Below are 20,118 nucleotides of genomic sequence, written 5' to 3' on the forward strand. Positions count from 1 at the left end.
ACAGAGATGAAAAGGTAATGAGTTATTCAGTTAATCCACTTACTATAAAAGCATGTTTCTTTCAATTAGCGGAATAAACATAACTCAGACATCAAATTATTTTGAGTTCTTCCTTGGATATTGCTGGTCAGTCGGTCAACATTTAGTCATTTGGAGTTTTGTCTTGTCCAGCTCAGAAAGGCATACCTGACCCTTGCACTGAAGCCCTGGTGTACGCCGACCAACGCTGACCCCCCAGCTGGACATATCGGTGGACAATGTACATAATGGAATAAGTTGTTGCGTTCTTGAGAGGAGGTCAATGTTGGACGGGGGGGGGGGATGTGTTGACTATGAAAGTAACCAGAACACGAGAAACAGTGTCTAAACACTTCTCTACAGCACCTCCCGCGAGGATCCCGTGAGGGTCCCCCCTTCCATCATCGTTGGCCGGGGCCACCGCCAAGGGAAGCCCACAAGGGAGATCACCTAACGCAACCTTGTCGTCTCTCTCGGTGTTCTCAGCCGTGGTTGCGCATGCGTGTCACCGGGGGGTCTCGGGTTTACACCCTACTCCCCACGTGACCGCGTTGGTCAAGAGCGAGGGAGCAGGCTTGTTTTTCTATGCGCGTGCACATATCGTGGCCCCCCCCCCCCCGCTATGTCATCACTGTCACTGTAGATGAGTACTTTCATTTAGAATTCGAGGCTTGTGGATGGGAATAGAATAAAAGGGGCGAGGAAGTGGGGGATGGGGTGTAGGAGTTATTTCCCTTCTTTTACGTTACGTTGAAATAACCACGTACCTATTCAATTTGTATCAATTGTATAAAGAACTCTTCTCTCTCTCTCTCTCTCTCTCTCTCTCTTATATATATACATATATTTCTCTCTCTCTCTCTCTTTCTTTCTCTCTTTTTTTCTCTCTGTATATTTTTCTCTTTTCCTTATCTTTTTTTTCATCTTTCTCTCTTCTCTTCTCGTTTCTTTCTCTCTCTCTTTTTTCTCACATTTCTCCCTCCTTTATCTCTTCCTCTTTCTCTCTCTCTTCCGCTCTCTCTCTGTCTTCCTCTCTCTCTCTCTCTTCCTCTCTCTCTCTCTCTCTCTCTCTATTCCTCTCTCTCTCTATTCCTCTCTCCCTCTTCCTCTCTCTCTCTTCCTCTCTCTTTTCCTCTCTCTCTCTCTCTTCCTCTCTCTTTCATTCCCCCTCTCCTCTTCCCTTCTCTTTTTGTCTACTCCCTCTCAATTTTTTCACTCCCTTTTCTCCTCTGTTTCTCACACCTCTCTCTCCTTTTCTTTTCTCTCTCTCTCTCTCTCTCTCTCTCTTTTTCTCCCTCTTTTCTTTGCTTTCTTTTTTTCTCTCATTTATTTCTCTCTCCGTCTCTCCAATTTTCCTTCTTTATCTCTTCCTATCTCTCTACTCCTCTCTCTTTCATTCCCTCTCTTTTCTCCCCCTTCTTTTTTTTTCTCTCTCTCTCTTTCTCTTACCCTAACTCATGTCACGAGCCTTCACTCATCTTTTGTATCAGTTTCTCTGGTTCGTAGCGTCGCTCTTAGAATTCCTCACAAGTCTTTCATTTCTTCCTGAGTCTGTCTTCTCGCTCTCTCATTGCCTTCCTCTCAGCTGGTTCCTATCTTTCAAGAAGTCATTGTCTTTCTTACACCAACCACTCATTCCTTATGTCTTCTATTTGCTTGTAGACCTCATTACTAGCAGTGAGCACTTAGGCAGCCGAATCCGTTTCAAATCTATGTTTTATAATCAATATATTCAAGTTGTGTGTTCTTTGAATCACACAACCCGTTGTCCTAGGATAGTTTCAGCACACAAATTATATGATGAAGAAAAAAGGAACTCCTTCCAGAACCTTGCAACGTAATGCTTCATCTGTTTCCATGTCCAATGGTTAACGCGTGTGTCATGTGACCAACACAACAACCAATCGCCTTTATTTTCCCAATGTACATGGTGTCTGGAAATTTAGGCACCGGAAATTTAGGCACCGGATATTTGGGCACCCGGATAATTAGGCTGGTGTCTAGATATCCAGTGCCTAAATTTCCAGTGCCTAAATTTCCAATGCCTAAATTTCCTAGATTCATTGTGAGTCAGGGGCCTAAACTCAAACTCAAACTAATATTAGTATAAATTATATACAGGAACCGTAATGTTAACTTTTAAACTCTCAAAGGTTTTAATGTTACACAAAGTTTAGATAGATCACTTTAATAATGATCTTGTTCAAGGGTTACAATTTTCTTTTCATTACTTTACAATGACTATATAAACTATATATGCAACTTAATAAAGTTATGACAATTATTTACACTTTAGGATCCTATTTCAACATTTTAAAAAACAAAGCAATAACATCGAACCTTGCGAACTATAGGGCAGATGATGTTAAGGTCATCTCTTACTTTGACCAACGGTTAATGAGCAGGGTGACATGTGACCAGCACAACGACCAACCGCCTATACTTTCCCCAACTTAAGTCATGGCACCAGTTGTGCTGGCCATATGGCATCCTCGTTAACTGTGGGCTGCAGAAAAAGATGATCATTACACCATCGGACCCATAGGTCTGAAAGGTGGAGTTGACCTATTCAGTGCCGAATTTTAGTAAGTGGAAACTTCTAAGCATTTTAAAAATTACTCTCTTAAATTTAATTAAAACTGTCTTTGTAACCTTGTGTCTTTAACTTTGTATATTTATAAAATGGGGAAATGGCCTCGTCCAGCTGTAATCTTTACAGTATACAATTACCTTATACAAGTACAACTCTGACGCTATTAATATTGAGACATCAAAAATATAAAGGACAAACTCACGCCCACTTCCGGCTGTAGGTACGGTAATGCAATTTCGGAAAAAAACATTAATTGCGTCTCTGAACTTTTTTATACTGCTAGACTGATACGTTTTGGTGCTGCCTTTTGGTTCATCTTTCAATGATATAAGTGGATATTACTAAAGAACCAATGGATATATAATTGTAATAATAATAAGGCTTGTCTTCGAGTCCGAAGATGAATGAGGTATTGCAGTATTTCCCGTGGCTACGTAGCTCAAGCTGTGAAGTATATATTTTGCCACATCTAGGGCAATTAGTAAATAATTGTATTTGCAAAGTACACACAAGTAGAGGAAATATTTGTTTTAAACGTTTACAGTTTTTGTTTTTGGTGAACAAAGAGATTTTAGGAAATTTAATAACCAAACAAATATTTACAAACACAATACCCCCCCCCCCACTCAACTCAGTGCGATGTGCTGGCGTGTAGAGACATCCAAATAAATACAAAACATATGAACTAAAGCATCCAGGCAAACTTAAAGCTACATTGAACAAACAAGTAACTATCTGATCCAAGAACCAAACTGTCACTTTCTCCACCCCGCTTTCATCAGGCCAACAATCTGTTACAATATCTTTTTTCTCTTATCTCTCACTCTTTCAAAACTGGCTACGTAAACACATACACACGCATTCACACACACACACACATGTAAACATACACATATTTTTGGTGCTCACTTACATGAAACTTTTCTCTTCCCAGTCACTCACGCCACCATCACCCCCCGCATCCCTCCACGCTTTCCCCCTTCCTAAAACCTCTACCCTACAACACTCCATTGTCTAAGCAAACTCGACGCCATTGTCTCCTCAGATTCCACACATAATTGCACCTTTCCTTGTCAATTTTAATGTTTTACTTTCTCCTGTAGGTTTATATACATTCATTTCTTCATTTCAGACATGTTTTTTGTTGTAGCGTTTTCTAGTTTACTGTTTCTTCATTGCAGACATGTTTTTTGTTGTAGCGTTTTCTAGTTTACTGTTTCTTCATTGCAGACATGTTTTTTTGTTGTAGCGTTTTCTAGTTTACTGTTTCTTCATTGCAGACATGTTTTTTGTTGTAGCGTTTTCTAGTTTACTGTTTCTTCATTGCAGACATGTTTTTTTGTTGTAGCGTTTTCTAGTTTACTGTTTCTTCATTGCAGACATGTTTTTTTGTTGTAGCGTTTTCTAGTTTACTGTTTCTTCATTGCAGACATGTTTTTTGTTGTAGCGTTTTCTAGTTTACTGTTTCTTCATTGCAGACATGTTTTTTGTTGTAGCGTTTTCTAGTTTACTGTTTCTTCATTGCAGACATGTTTTTTGTTCTAGCGTTTTCTAGTTTACTGTTTCTTCATTGCAGACATGTTTTTTGTTGTAGCGTTTTCAAGTTTACTGTTTCTTCATTGCAGACATGTTTTTTGTTGTAGCGTTTTCTAGTTTACTGTTTCTTCATTGCAGACATGTTTTTTGTTCTAGCGTTTTCTAGTTTACTGTTTCTTCATTGCAGACATGTTTTTTGTTCTAGCGTTTTCTAGTTTACTGTTTCTTCATTGCAGACATGTTTTTTGTTCTAGCGTTTTCTAGTTTACTGTTTCTTCATTGCAGACATGTTTTTTGTTCTAGCGTTTTCTAGTTTACTGTTTCTTCATTGCAGACGTTCTTTTGTTGTTGTTTTTTGGTGTAGCGTTTTCTAGTTCATTACATTTTTAAAAGTTTTTTTTATATGTTTGTTACTGATTGGTTACTTTTAATACATTAGTATTACATTCATTTCATCAGCCACCGCCTGGGAAAAAAGCCACTATTGCTTTTGTGCCGTTGGTATGTCCTTATGTCTGTCATTTTTAGATTTGAAAAGCTAATAGAAATAAGTTGATTTGAGCTAAAAAATAATTGCAATGCTACGTTTGCTACGGCACAAACCACTTAGCTACCTATCAAGAAGGATCGAGCTCAAATCCCGAATCGAGATGAAATGTTTTTGCTGTGTGTCTAAAAGACAGTAACGAAACCTTCTCCCGGATACCCCCCCCCCAACTCCTCCAAAAGAGAGATTGGACCATTGCGCAATCAGCATGCCTTACATACTCATTTAATTATAGACAGAGTAATACTACAGTAACCATATGGCTACTAAAGAGATTAGAAGCGGGTAAAAGGACATGAACAGTTTTATCTTCTGATTATTGTGGTCAGTTCGACTTGTGTAGACTTGTGTACAGGTTGCTCCAACAAGATCACTCTTCTATTGAAATATTTTTTTGAATGTCTTTTTTTCTTAATAATCTAACTGTACTAGTTCTCCTAGTAAGATTATTACGAAGCATAGAGACTTGAGGAGACTGGGGATTTTGATGAAGACTGGGATTTTTTATGTCGTGCGCCCCCCCCCAATGAACATCACATAGAGGGTGGCTCCCGGGGTATCGTCCCCCCCCCCCTCTCACTACGCCTCTGCTGCCACCTCAATCTCGGATCATGCCGAAATTTTGCATATTTATTTTACCTGACAACACTAGAATCGATTAAAAAAAACAACAACCTATTAGTCAATTAACTATTGGTATTGTTACGAATCTCACTATCCAGGCTCTCTACAAACTGCACCATACACCACCAACTTAAAGAACTTGACAAGTCAGGGCTCCAAAATAACGTAAAGGTTTAATGTCCATAAATAACAGCGAATACTGTACAATTGGCAGCACGTAGAACAGTACAAATAGCTCTGCGATAACAAATATCTCTCCGATAACACCGTTCCGCCGTATCAAGTCTTGCACTGGCCTCTCCGTCTCGTTCCGGGCTTGCACTGGGTTAAACAGTTCGGGATTGACTTCACACACTTGGGCTCGTTGTGTCGGACTCGATCACAGACCAAGATCAAGACGCCGTTCGTCTCAACTGTACTTGACAGTACTCCGCACTGAACCGTCGTAATGCTCCGTACAGAACCACACCGTTGAACTGTGCTGTAGTCGACCGTGTTCTGAACTCCTGTCGTGAACCCGCTTTCTGAACCTTGCTGTATTGAGCCCCTTTTCTCGACTGTCTTGACTGCGACACCTCCGCTCTTTATATAGGGTCCCTACTGGCCTTCTCGAACCGGACAGAACGCAGCTCGACGTTTCTAGGTGGTCAGATGACTACAACTCTCGTGACGCTCCTGAGCTCTGTTCACGACGGCGATCCTTCCCGAACCGTCCTGTTGATACTCGACTCGGTTGACCGTCGTAGCTCGTCACGGTTGACCGATCGTCTAGCGCTGGCCTTGGGCGATTTGCTTCGGCTGACCACACACACACCACTACCCCCATCTGTGCCACCACCAGATTTATAACAGTATTTTGTTTAGCATCTCGAACAAGGGAAAGAAATTGTACTTGACTGAAGTGGCTGTATAAACTGAATTAGTCCCCTTTATAGGTCGTCATCTGAGTCTTAGTGAACACAAACCTGAAAATAGGACGAGACTATAGAAACAATAGATAACTAGACAATCTTTCATGTTCATAAGCTAGCAGAGAAGGCTTGAGCCTTGAGTTCGAATTCAGGTCCTTGGCCGTTTTTTTTTCTTTTTATAAATTATTTTTTATTGTTAGTCTAGATCTATTACAATTTTAATTGATACAAAAATAAGTTTAATATATGCGTTATTTTGGTTTGTTTGTTTGTTGTTGTTGTTTTTTTTTGCTAGGCCCTTACTTGGCGACCCAGCAAATTTGCCTATTTTTCGTTCACCTCCAAAAAGCAAATTCTAGAAGTAAATTAAAACCCATATCACAATGTTAATTAGAAACGTGTGCGGAGTGGGTAGGATCCCGTTAATGTTTACTGTTCTACTAACTCTACAATCTAATCTTGATCTGGAGCAGCTAATTCAATCCAAAAGTCCCACACACATCAACGCTAGGCCCAAGACATGCGAACATCGGCTAACGTGTGGGCATTGACATTGTGTGTTTGTTTGTTTGTGTGTGTGTTTGTATGTGTGTGTGCGTGTGTGTGTGTGTGTGTGTTTCGAGTGCTGGTATGCTGTTCCGGAGACGACAAAGTAGATTTCACTCAAAATACTTTTCTTCTAATAAACATAGGTATTTCGCCCCTTTTAAAAGGGAGACAATTCTGCTAAACCAGTTTTCCACATCTACCACGACTGCAAAAGAATAATACATGTTGGTTCATTTGTTTATTCTTTACGGATATTCATACTGAATAACACCTTTAAAAAATGATTCATTGGTGAAATAGATGTATATGCTTTCATTACAATTGAAACGCACAGAGGTGTACCATGGCAAAGTTTATATTTTCTTAGGTAGTCAATATTAGGTATATATTAATTAATATCTAATGAAGAAAAAAATGAAGAAAGTGTTTTGTAAAGAAGAAGAAATTTGGCGTTTGAAAAAGAAAACAATAAATGATACGCTATTGATAAATAAGTTTCTTGTATTGCCGTCAGACCATCAGAAATTCACGCGAAGAGAACCCCAGAAGAACCAAGCTAACCCAGAAAAATCAAGCTAACCCCAGAAAAACAAAGCTATGTCCTTGTTCTGTTCTGCTACATTTCGTTCTAAGGGCGGGAACGCGTGTTTTAAGATTTATCTTTAGGCGTGGATGCATTTTTTTTTTTTTGTTTTTTTTTGTTGTTGATGCTTCAGTGGAAAAACCAGACAGACTACTAGAGCTCTAGATCTCTGTGACACGAACAATGAAATGAAAGAAATATGATAGAGACGAGAATCATGCACAGCTTCAAACCCAGAGGTTTGGTTAACAAGATCTTTAAAGTTACAAACTATAATTTTGTATGTTTGCGAGTTTTGCCTACCAGTTATGAACTGGGTTCAGCTGCAAATCAGATATATTAATTTCATGAATGTCTGTTTAAAAATCCCTTTCTTTGCTAGATTTAATATAATTATTGTTTGTTTGTTTTTAATCCTGCCATGTGAACATGCTAATTGGGTAGCCACGCAATTGCAGAATCATATATGTTACTATTAATTAGAAAATGTTTACTCCATTCTCTGGTCGCGTCGTTTTTGGAAAATTAATAAAATTGGTAATAACAATTTACATCAATTTATGTTATTATTAGGATTTTGACATTATTTTTTTTTTTGCAAAGAGTTTGGATTCATAAATTATACGCGTTATTTGGTTGACTGTTTTGACTCATTCCCATCAAATAATGTATCTAGAGTAGTGCTTTTTAAAATACAGCATTACCGCCCCTGATTTAAAAAATAAAAGTATTTTAAGGTCTGCATCGCGTGTGTTCCTTTGTACCTTTTAACCGCTTATTGGTTTGCCTCACTGTCTGTTAGCCAACATGTTTGCACCTGAATGTTCGCCTTCAACCAGTATGTGCGCGCGCGTGTGTGAGTGACACTGCGAGCAGCACTGCGTTAGGGAAATATCATTTCTATACATCTTCGTAGACATCACTAAACTTTAAATCAGCGGTTCTCAACATTTTCAGCTCGGCTACCCCTTTTTACAATCCCCCACTCTGCCACGACATCCCCCCCGCACTTACACACAGCAATAGAGGAATGGACAAAAACAATAAACTTTTTCGATGGTCTTTGGCGACCCCTGGCAAATCGTCAATCGACCCCCAAGGGGGTCGCGATCCACAGGTTGAGAACCCCTGCTTTAAATTAACCTAGCTACCAGAGCTTTCTACAAATTTAAGCCAAGAGCCTTTCTCACATCGGCGTGACAACAACAGAAAAAAAAAACTACATATAATATACTATGTCGTGCTACATAGGTAACTCGGGGTGCTCAAGTGTACAAGGCGCCACCCTCCCCGCAGATGTTTTTATACGAATAGGCTTGTCAGAAATTTTACTTTGGTTTGTTAGAGATTTAAATTTCACGTATGTGGGTTGGAAGGGGGAAAAAAATAAAAGACAACAGCAATGCTGAGAGCCCCCCGTGACGCTAATTTCAGTCCGCCCCTGAGGCTAACGCACTTTCACACGCGTTACCAATCACGTGACACATTTGTTGTCTTCGGTTATTTACAGAAAGATGTATTGTTACCATTCCCCTGGGCCCGGTGATATGTACATATTTATTGCATACCTCGTCTCGTCCCGCTACTCTCTCTCTCCTTCATATTCTTGTCTATGGCATTCTTCTTGTCTTCGCACACCCCTACCCCGGCCCTCCACCCTTCGCGCTCGCCTCATCGCCCCCCCCCTCTCCTTTCTCTTCATCCACCTATCCACCTTTCACAATTCAACCCCAGGTCAACATGTGCGAGCGGGCACGCGCTATCATATGTGAGTGGTGTGTATGTGTGTGCGCGCGTGTGTGTGTGTGTTCGAGCGTATGATTATACTTGGGTCACACCTATTCTCCTACCTAAAACTTATTTTATTGTTTTATCATCAAATTAGGTTTTAATCACAGACCCATATAAACTGTATATATGTAGACCGGATAAGACTTAATGTTAACTCTCGATTTTTCGGTACTTACAAAATTATTGATGGAGACTTATGAATTTTATAGCAATTTAAGAGAAGATGTAAAGTGCTGATATATTTACATTTATTCTTGATGATATAGACCTGAAAAAAAATTTTTTATTTATAATTTGCTTAATTAAAGACATTCGGTTATAAATGTTGAACATATATTGCTCACTGTTCTTAAAACTTTTGACTAACTCATAGATCGACTACAATGAGAATATTATTTCAGCTGAGGATGTTCTCCTGGAAATCTTGGACAAAAATAATCCAATAGCACACAATCTTCTTTTTCAATTCCTCTTAGCTCATGCGTTCTACATAGTCAAAAAGAATGGGGTCGAAGGTTGAAAGTGAGAAACTCAAGTATAAAATGTAATTATTTATTTCAAGCTTGAGTTTGACTCATTGTGGTACGGTTGGTGTGTTCAATTGATAGAGCGTGGCGTTAATACTGCGAAGGTCGTGGTTTTTTTCCCGATACTATGAATAATATAATATAACAATGCTTTGTAGCCATTTAAAGTTCTGACTATGATTATCCATAAGCCTAAAAGTTCTAACGTGCAAAAAAAAAAAAAAAAGTGTAAAGATATTGTATTTTTCATTTCCATGATCTAGATTTCAAAGAAGTAAAAATTATGTTGCATTTTTTTCTTATTTTGTTTTTTTGAATACTCTAATGCAGTGTTTTCAAAACTTTTTCTGTAACGGAATACTGTGCATATTTGAAATATTTAGCGGAACACTTTCCCTATTTACACAGTAATCCGGGATCGACGTTTAGCTATTTTTGTTTAAATAAATAATAATAATAAAACCATATTCTATATTAAGCATGCCTCACTATAAATACACATAACACAAAAATTCGTCGACTTGCTTACTATAGGGTTAGCTTACTCGAATACAAGCATCAACATAAATGGATTGAAAATAAATACCGTAGACAGATTTTCCTCCCTTTGCAAATCACTGGGAACGAAGAGGCAATGGCAGATCATCCTTTGGTAAACTATTTCGAAATGTGTGCAATAGACGAGACATGATCACAAATACTAAGCTCGCTGCTATCCTCTCAATGTTACTCTGTTCCTCAGAAACGTGGACACAGAAGACAGAAAAACTGAACCACTTCCACATGATCTGTCTCAGAAAAACACTGAATGTTGAATGGCAAAAAAAAATACCTGACACAGACGACTTGCAAAAAGCGGCCATGTAAAGCAGCCAGACGTTCCTGATGCAGTCTAAATAGTGATGGGCAGGCCACCTCTTTAGAATAGTCTAGTGATGGGCAGGCCACCTCCTTAGAATAGTCTAGTGATGGGCAGGCCACCTCTTTAGAATGGAAAACTCCGCATTCTTAAAAGACTTCTATATTGCCAGGTAAGGGAAGGACAGTGTGCACAAAGTGGACAAAGAAAACGTCAAAGCATCTCAACATTGACCCTGCCATCGGGGGAGAAGGAAGCACATGATCGTTGCGCCGGGCTGTTGCAGAGGACAAGAAAACAGCACTTGCAGAAGAAAAGCGCCAGAGAAAAATAAGAAGGCAACTGACACAAGTTCCAGCTGGGATAACCTGCCCAGTGTGTAGTGGAACTTTCCTGGTTCACATAGTTCTCATCAGCCACAAACGGCAGAGGATACGAAAATGTTTTCATCTAAGATAGACTAACAATTTGTCGTGCAGTGCACATCTTCACAATACAGCATTGGAGAGTCGCACTGTAATTTGGTTTGCGCATCTGGTTTCTCCTTGTTCTTCCATGTTAGAGGGCGCTGTATTGATGCGTTGGAACTTCTTGGTCTTTTATAGTTTCCATTGTCTTTAGGGGTTGTTTCCCCCTTGCTATGGTATGTTTAATTAATGTATGCTCGTTATAATAGTTTTGATATTCGCGGTCGTAGTGATAGATGTTGGTGCAAGGGCGTGTCCTCTTTATTTGGGACAGCGTTGTATCCTTGGTCGCTGTACTGATAAATGATAAGATAAATGTGGTGGACAATGTTATGTCTTGTCTGACAGTAGATACTGGAACTGACTATGTTTGAGCTAGGAATGGCTGGTGAAGCCGCAAAGTGCGAAATGGTTGATTTCGATCTTTGTTCATATTATCAACTCTTGTTTTATTTGATTATATCACCAGTATCAGTAGTAACTAGTAACTATTCATATCGCCAATGTTTACTATATCCAATTTTACCACCATTGTTATCGTTACTGTACATCGTAAATAATCATCGTATTAAAAATGCACTTTAAAGAGTTATTTAGTCATTTACTCTATATTAACTTGTCACCTGTCTCTTTATTACCTTGTCAGGAAACCTGGGCAAACGAGCCAAGGCTAACAAATCACCCCGAACTTTTTAGTGGCTTAGGTCCAAAAACATAAAACCTTTTGAAAGAGACCATAGTACATGTATATCAAACCTTATGAAAGAGACCATAGTACATGTATATCAAACCTTATGAAAGAGACCATAGTACATGTATATCAAACCTTTAGCGCCCTGACGAATTTGGTTTAAAAATTGTGAAATATGTTTGAGTTTGAGAGGTCTAGATACGACCACAACCCTCCCACCACATTGTTTTTTTTTTCAATGACCGCCCTCTCCCCCCCCCCCTCCTTTTATCACGTTTAAATATTTACTGCGTGACTTAATTCCCTTTACCACCTTTCTGAGCGGCACATACAGTTAAGGCTTTGTTGTGCCTTGTTTCTGTTTGTGATTTGAAAAGATGGGGTGGCGGAGGAGGTGGAAGGGAGAGGGTTTTTACATGATTTCCGAGACTTTGGGCGGCGTGACGCCCCTGACAATGTCTCCGCCATCTCCATTCCAAGGGATCACTAACAAAACTTTCCGTCGACTTAATGGAAAAAAAAATATATTTTTTCGTTTTTTTAAACGTAACTTAAAACAAAAACATCAGAATTCTCACACCTTTCGAGGTAGATAGTCCTCAACAAGTGAACCCCCCCCCCTTTTTTTTTTCTTCCAAGTAATCTTTCTTGAAGGTAATCTACCTGGCAAGGGACAAAAGAAAGTCTGACAAGCTTCTTCTATCTGACAGGTAGGCGGCCACAGACAGTCGAGCTAGGTCCTGGCATAATGGAGAAATTGAAGAGAGAGGAGAGGAGAGTGTGTATGTGAGGTGGGGGTGGACTAAACATGTTTCAATCATTATTACCTTTTTAAAACTATTTTATTGTTGTAATATGAAATTCTGGTAAAAGTATCGTTATTTAATTAAATTATGAGAGCGCTGATTGGTAAAGCGATAGTCTTCCAAACATAAGGTTCTCGAGTTTCAATGCCGTTGAAGATTGGGATTTAGAACTTCGGGATTTATAGGACGCCCCTGAGTACACCTCGGGTACCTGACATACATAAAGGCGTTTTGTCGTTGTGCTGGCCACATGACGCCAGTGTTACATGTCGGCCACAGAAACAAAAGAGCTTCACATTATCTGCGATCATAGATCGCAAGGTCCTAAAGGGAGACCTTTACTTGACTGTCTTACTTATTACAACATGATAGTGGTAAGCCGTTAAGTGGGCGCATATCATATCATATCCCTTGCAGACCTTGTATTATATGGGGTTAGATAATGTTAACATCTACTGTTTCTTTGGCCAATGATTAACGAGGAAAGCGCAGAGGATTAGTGGTAAAGCGCATGGCTTAAGAACTGATAGGTCCCGGGTTCGAGTCCTAGCGAAGACACGATTTCTAATTTCATGATCCTTAGGGCGCCTCTAAGTCCGCATAGTTGTATTAGTTGGGAAAAAGTAAAGGCGATTGGTCGTTGTGCTGGTCACATGACACCCTCGTTAACCGTAGGCCACAAAATCAGATGACTTTTACTTTTCCCAAACTAATGTCAGGTACCCATTAGAGCTGGGTGGACTCAGAGGCGCCTTAGGATCCCGAAATAAAAAGAAGAAGGGACCCCCGGTTCAGAAGCTAGGCGCTTTACCGTTTAGCCACAACGCCTCCTAACAATATAATAAAGTAGGTTTATATAAGTGGGGGCGCATTTGCTGACTTGAAAAGTGCTTGGCTTCCGAGCGGTCTCGGGCTAAAATCCTGGTGAAAATTGGGATTTTTAATTTCGAGATTTTTAGGGCTCCCCTGAGTCCACCCAGCTCTAATGACATTAGTTGGGGAAAAGTAAAGGCGTTTGGACGTTGTGCTGGCCACATGACACCCTTGTTAACCATGTGACATAGAAACAGAAGACCTTGACATTATCTGCCCAAAATCTGAAAGGGAAACCTAACTTTCTTTATATTTTTTTTATCATGAGCTTATAGTTAGCTCCACTTTCCAATAAGATTAAGCCCTTGCTGTTGATGGAACTTAAGCTCAACGGTAGAAATACATGAAAACTATCCCAACATTCAAATTCTTTTTTTTTCTTTTTCGGAACAATGAATTTTAGTTTCAATACTGAAACGGATTTCCTTTGTGATGCAGACAATGAGATGACTGCCCCCTATCAAAAACTTATGACGGGAAACAGTGAAGGAGGGGTGTGAACTGGAGAAGTGCCAGGAAGGTGTTCAAGGAAAGGGCGTTTTGGGGCGTGGGATAAATAAATAAAACTTGAAGAAAATCTTAAAATGTTGAACTGAATTCTGATATGCAAGAAACAAAACAAAAAGTCAAATGGTTTTATTGAGATGGTCTCCCTTGAATACTTTCAGATAACTCTTTCCGCCATATCACAGTCTGAACTTTAACCTTCAGAGTTGGGGAGATCAGAGGAAACAAGAAATTAATTAAAACATGAAAACAGAAAGTACGAACATTGTTAGACTTTCATAGAAAGAGAGTTCGTTAAAGAAACAATGTAACATAATATAAAAAAAGAGAGAGTATTAAAAGAGTGGAGAGAGAAGGGAAAAGGAGAAAGAGAGAAGTAGAAAAGAGGTAAGAGAGAGATGGAGAAAAATTGATAAACAGAGAAAGAAATAGAGAAATTGAGACACAAGAGAGGGAGAGAAAGAGAGAGAAAAGAGAGAAAGAGAGAAATAGAAACATTGTCGTAAAAAAAAAATAGAGACAGTAAAATAAAGAAGAAAGAGAGAGAGAGTGAATGGCAAAGAGTGAGAGAAATATAGAGAAACAGAACGAGAGCAGTAGAGAAAGAAAGAGACAGAGAGAGAGGTTAGAGAGTACAAAAGAGAATAAGGAGGCAGGTAACAAAAAAATAAAGAGATAGAACCTGGCTAAATAAATACACACAAAAAAACAACAACTAAGAATTTAGTATTAGGAGTTGGTTATCAATTAAGAAGTACTGTGCAAGAATCTATACCTCTAATACCGTACACTTCTTAAGGTCCACGTCCACCGACAGATTACAATAGACTTTTTTTCACCTCTAAAAAGCTGTCTGCTAGCGGAGTTATCGGATATCCCCTGTACTGACCGAGTGACCCCTGCATTACCTTTAGCTGACGCTAGTTAAAATAAAATCAACTTCGTTTGTGTGTGTGGTAAGGGAGACAACAATAGAAATTTTTTTTTAAACGTTAGAGCAAGAATTTTTCTATTTTAAAATAGAAGCTTCAATTGAATTAGTAAGGGGAGGTCAGTCACTCTTTTTTTTTTGTGTGTTTCTCTAATAAAATTAAATATTTTTTTTTACATCAGCCTTTAGTCCCATGAGTTCTTATCTTTAGCCATCTTGTAGTCTGACATTTCTGTTTGTGTTACAAATTGTTGAGTTACAGTGGTGCTCAAACTGTATATGTATGTAGAGCAGACCCAATAGATTTTTTAAAATCATTTTTGCAGTGCATATATCAGTATCAGACTGAATGAAAATAGCACTCCAGATTTATAGTCTGTTATAACGTGCCCGTGGTAATAAAATGCAATAAACGCATACTATGTATAAATGTAAATTAGTAGTATAATTAGTTGGCATCGTCAAGCGAGTCTGGCAGTAGAATATTTATGATTCATATCGTGCAGCACTTTTTCATTTGACATATATCTCATGGACAATCCTGTATCTTATTCTTAGTGCACGTGAGGATTACAAATCACGGTGCTCTTTTTTTCTTAAAGTAAATCAAAATAATAATAATAATATTGTAATAACTTAAGGGAGGCAACTCAACGAGACATAGATGTTTATTTACACGACATCACTGGTACAGAAAACAACATCTTTCTCAGGCACAGTCTTTTCACTTCGGCTCTCAACTTAGGGGGAAATCGTTCTCCTTTCTAATGTTGACATCCTTTTAGATCTAGTCTATCACAGTGCGCACCTTCTAGCACTAGCCTGGATGGCGGTGCGCATGGCAGAGTTATAACATTGCCCCTTAGGCGGTGCGCATGGCAGAATTATAACATTGCCCCTTACAATACTGATAATAATATTTGAGGCTACTAAGAGAAGAGAATAATTTCCCATGAAGCCATCAGCCGACCCAAAGTAGGATATGCTTGCATTACAGGACTACCTGAGATCATGAACATTGATAGACTCTGGTACTCAGAATCTCATAGTTTACGTGTTAAAGACAGTCGTGCATTGATAGGATAGACACGCCTCTGACTTAAGGGTTTACGAAATATACCACCTAATGACCTGCCCACTGCTGTCTATAATGCTGATACTTTTCCAAGCCATTATCTATGTGACTTGGTCTTGTAGATCTATTTCTTGTTACGCCAACGTACCAATGCGAAAAAGAAGGAAAGAAAGAAAAAGGAAGAAAGAAGGAAAGAAAGAAAAAGGAAGAAAGAAGGAAAGAAAGAAAAAGGAAGAAAGAAGGAAAGAAAGAAAAAGAAAGAAAGAAGGAAAGAAAGAAAAAGGAAGAAGAAGGAAAGAAAGAAAAAGGAAGAAAGAAGGAAAGAAAGAAAAAGGAAGAAAGAAGGAAAGAAAGAAAAAGGAAGAAAGAAGGAAAGAAAGAAAAAGGAAGAAGAAGGAAAGAAAGAAAAAGGAAGAAAGAAGGAAAGAAAGAAAAAGGAAGAAGAAGGAAAGAAAGAAAAAGGAAGAAAGAAGGAAAGAAAGAAAAAGGAAGAAAGAAGGAAAGAAAGAAAAAGGAAGAAAGAAGGAAAGAAAGAAAAAGGAAGAAAGAAGGAAAGAAAGAAAAAGGAAGTGCAGCAGAAAAAAAAAGATATATAGAGTGAAAGAATGAGGGTTGTACTTTATACATTAAATAAGAATGAGAGAGGGAAAGAGAGAGGTAGATAGAGTTAAGGAGAGAGATGGAGCCAGAGAGATAGAAAGAGGGAGAGAAAGAGAGGGCTCATAGTTGCCTGTTCGTGTGGTACACAAACTAGTCGTTATGATGGTCTTGAGTTCGAAACCTTTCGTTCTGCTTGAAGTTTGGTCCACATCGTATTAGTTTCTCATTCTGAATTTCCAGAAACAAGTCAAACGCATGAAATAGATGTAACTGTATGTGTTGGTGATATCGCTTAGATAGATAAGGTTACGAGTAATCCATGAGCAGATATTTTAATTGATGCCCATTGTTCAGTTGACAGTTGAAGTGTCATCGTGTGTTTGAAGTCTGTGTTCACTTCTGTGGTTGTTGTTTCTAAGTGATTTACAATAACAAACAACCATGCTGTAGAAACAACAACACAACACACAACTCTCGTTGCACTTGCAACAAATGCTGATTCGTATATTCTTTGACTCCCTCGGCTTCCACTGTGATGAATCTCAACACGACACTCTGTCTTTTTTGTTGCTACGGTGATGTCAACAAATTAAGATTGATGCTTCGTTTTTGTTGGATTTCTATTCCTTGCATTGTTTTCAGCCCAGACTATCAGGCAGACATTTTAATCTTAACGTTTTCAGGCGGTTTAAACAGAAATGCAGATTTTCGCTTTCGAGTTCACTTCTGCAAAGAACGTTTTTAAATATCGATATTTCATCTTAGCGCCTTGAGACATTCATAAAAGAAGAAACGTTTCAAACGAGAAGTGTTTAGTTTCATCTTTGTTATTCGTTGTAACCGACATGTCAATTTCTACTTCCTCAAGATAATTCAAAGTATGTCCTCGGTGGTTATACTCTACCAGATCTGAAAAAATGACACTTAATGTTGACATATTGAAAAAAAAAAGGGTATTGCTTATTTGCATGATTGATGAAATTTAGCTTGTGAACATTACAGAACACTACATGTTAGTTGTTTTTGAGACCACAAGAGTTAATATACCCTTCGTGCGAACAACAGTGTAGAAGTAACAATACATTGGTAACAATAAAGTAAGTTATGTTTCTGGTTCATAATGTTCTAAATATACAGAATGAGATACATTTTTTAAACAAAAAGAACCATATTTTTATAATGTAAAATCTCAGCCTCAGGTTTAAAAAAAAAAAGAAATCTGGCTTTCTTTAAATACCCATCACTTATCATGTTTCTTTATAAACTATATGCAATAAAAAATATAATCCAACTTGTCCGTAATTCTGGTTTCTTTTTTTAAAGATTTCCTCAGCTGATTATTTCACTCCCCCCCCCCTCCCATTCCCCATTCTTCCCTGCCTCATCCTCCTTACACACCGGCCATAACTTTTGACAAGATGAGAACTGATATTTGAAAACAAATTAATTAGAAGAGCACAAATTGTCCAATAAAGTCAGTTAATTTCTTAAGTTTTCTTTTCCTCTCTCTCTCTCTCTCTCTCTATCTCCCTCTCTGTTTTACTCTCTCTTTTCTCTCTCTCTCTCTCTGTCTGTCTCTCTCTCTCTCTCTCTCTTGTGTTCCGCTGGCCAAACCTTTTATTTTTCTGTGTGGAATTGATTTTTTTTTGTTCATTTCCAGTCCGTGGTTATTTTAGCCAAGTGGAAGTAAATTTAATTTTCGTGTAATTGTTTTAATACAATCAAATATTTTGCCGCTGCAAATGGTAAAAAATAAGGGAGAGAATTACTTTTAAAAAATTTATAATAAAGAAAAAAAAAAGATGGGGAGACAATATCGTTAGTGAAAGAGTCGAGGGGGGAGGGGGAGTTAAAGTATCTGCTTGTAATGCCGTTATTCCAGTGCATATGTGTGTGTCTATACACATAAACATTTATTATATTTATTCATTTATTTCCTAAAAACGAAATAGAAGAGTCGGTGATGACGCAGAACAAACGAAGGGAAATAATTCTTACATTAAAACTATTACTGTCATTCATCAGCCCTTCTTTTTTTTTCTTCTTTTTTTTTTTTCATTTTTTTTTCATTTATTATTATTATTTTTATTATTTTTCCTCTCGTTAGGAATGGGGAGAGAAAGCTTCTTTACCGACAAGGTTAAGAGATCCGTACGGACTTATTTCCCCCTGCCTTTGACATGTATAATTAGAGAGCGCTCCCCCAAGAACATGCTTCTCAATTGAAACACAAGCCCCGACGGTATTGTTCTAATCATCTACGAGATACACCAACTTTGATGACGTAATCCGTTTAACGAACGCCGACAAGATGTAATAACTATTGAGTTTTGTATCCTCTTGTGAGATGCTTATTGAGTGTGTGAGGGCAACAAGAAGGGGGGAAATAAGGGGGGGGGGTAGAGTGATGGAAGCAATAAGAGGCTAGAAAAAAATATTGTTTATTTCTTGCTTCATTGAATCTTTACAACTTCTCTATAGTAATTGTGTTCATCTATATATTTTTCTTATCTTATTATATGTTATCTTATGTTATGCTATCTTATCTTATCTTATGTTAACTTATCATATGTTATCTTATGTTATGTTGTTATCTTATCTTAGCTTATGTTGTTATCTTATCTTATCTTATCTTATTTATCTATCTATCTATCTATCTATCTATCTATCTATCTATCTATCTATCTATCTATCTATCTATCTATCTATCTATCTATCTATCTATCTATCTATCTATCTATCTATCTATTTATCTATCTAACGACCTGATCGTGCCCCCATTTTTACTAAGCTAATATTAACTCACTCTGTCTGTCATATAAAAAGTTTGAGCACGTCATTTCTCCCATTCCCTATCTCGGATCAAGTTCAAAGTTTGCAAACTTATTTCTTGTACCAGACAAAAAAAAAGAGTCTATTGGTTTTTTTTTTAATTACCAATTAATTAATTAACTATTGGTGATTAATTTTTTATTTTTCTTTTTGGTTTCGAATAAAGAAAGAAATCGTACTTGGCAGATGTGGTGGTATTAGTTGAATTAGTCCTCTAGAGGAAGCTGGATCCTTGAGTGAACACGGTTTTTTATATGCATTAAAAATTCGATCACGCTAACATTCACACATATATATCTCCTTATCTTACCCCCCGCATCCCCTTTCGCCAACTGGTCCAGACAAGTGATAGGATCAGAAGGCATTGAGAAAGCTAAAAGCACGACGTTGAGTTCAACAAAAACCAATTGGTCAAACTATTTCTAATGGCACAGATTCAAGTCAGTTCATTTTTGTCTTCTTCACTGTCCCTGTGTCTTGCCCTTATTCTGAACCAATAAATGTCAGTGCACAATGTCTTCAGTCAAGAGCAGTTAAAAACAAGCAAACTATTTAAAAACTAAAAAAAATCAAAAAAACCAAAGCTAATCTAACGAAGATGACTCCATATTTACAGCTGTATCTCTCAATAATGAAGACGTTTTTTCCCTTACTGTATATCAAACTTAATAACTAATAATTATTTTTTTTTAAATTCATGTCTTTTCTATGCAAAGATCTAATTATTCAAAGTTTCAACTTATTCTAAGAATAAGTTTGGGTCAAATAAAGTGTTCAAATTTTTTATCAGACTAACAG

Source organism: Biomphalaria glabrata, chromosome 5, assembly GCF_947242115.1.
Source record: "Biomphalaria glabrata chromosome 5, xgBioGlab47.1, whole genome shotgun sequence".
NCBI classification, from domain to species: domain Eukaryota; kingdom Metazoa; phylum Mollusca; class Gastropoda; family Planorbidae; genus Biomphalaria; species Biomphalaria glabrata.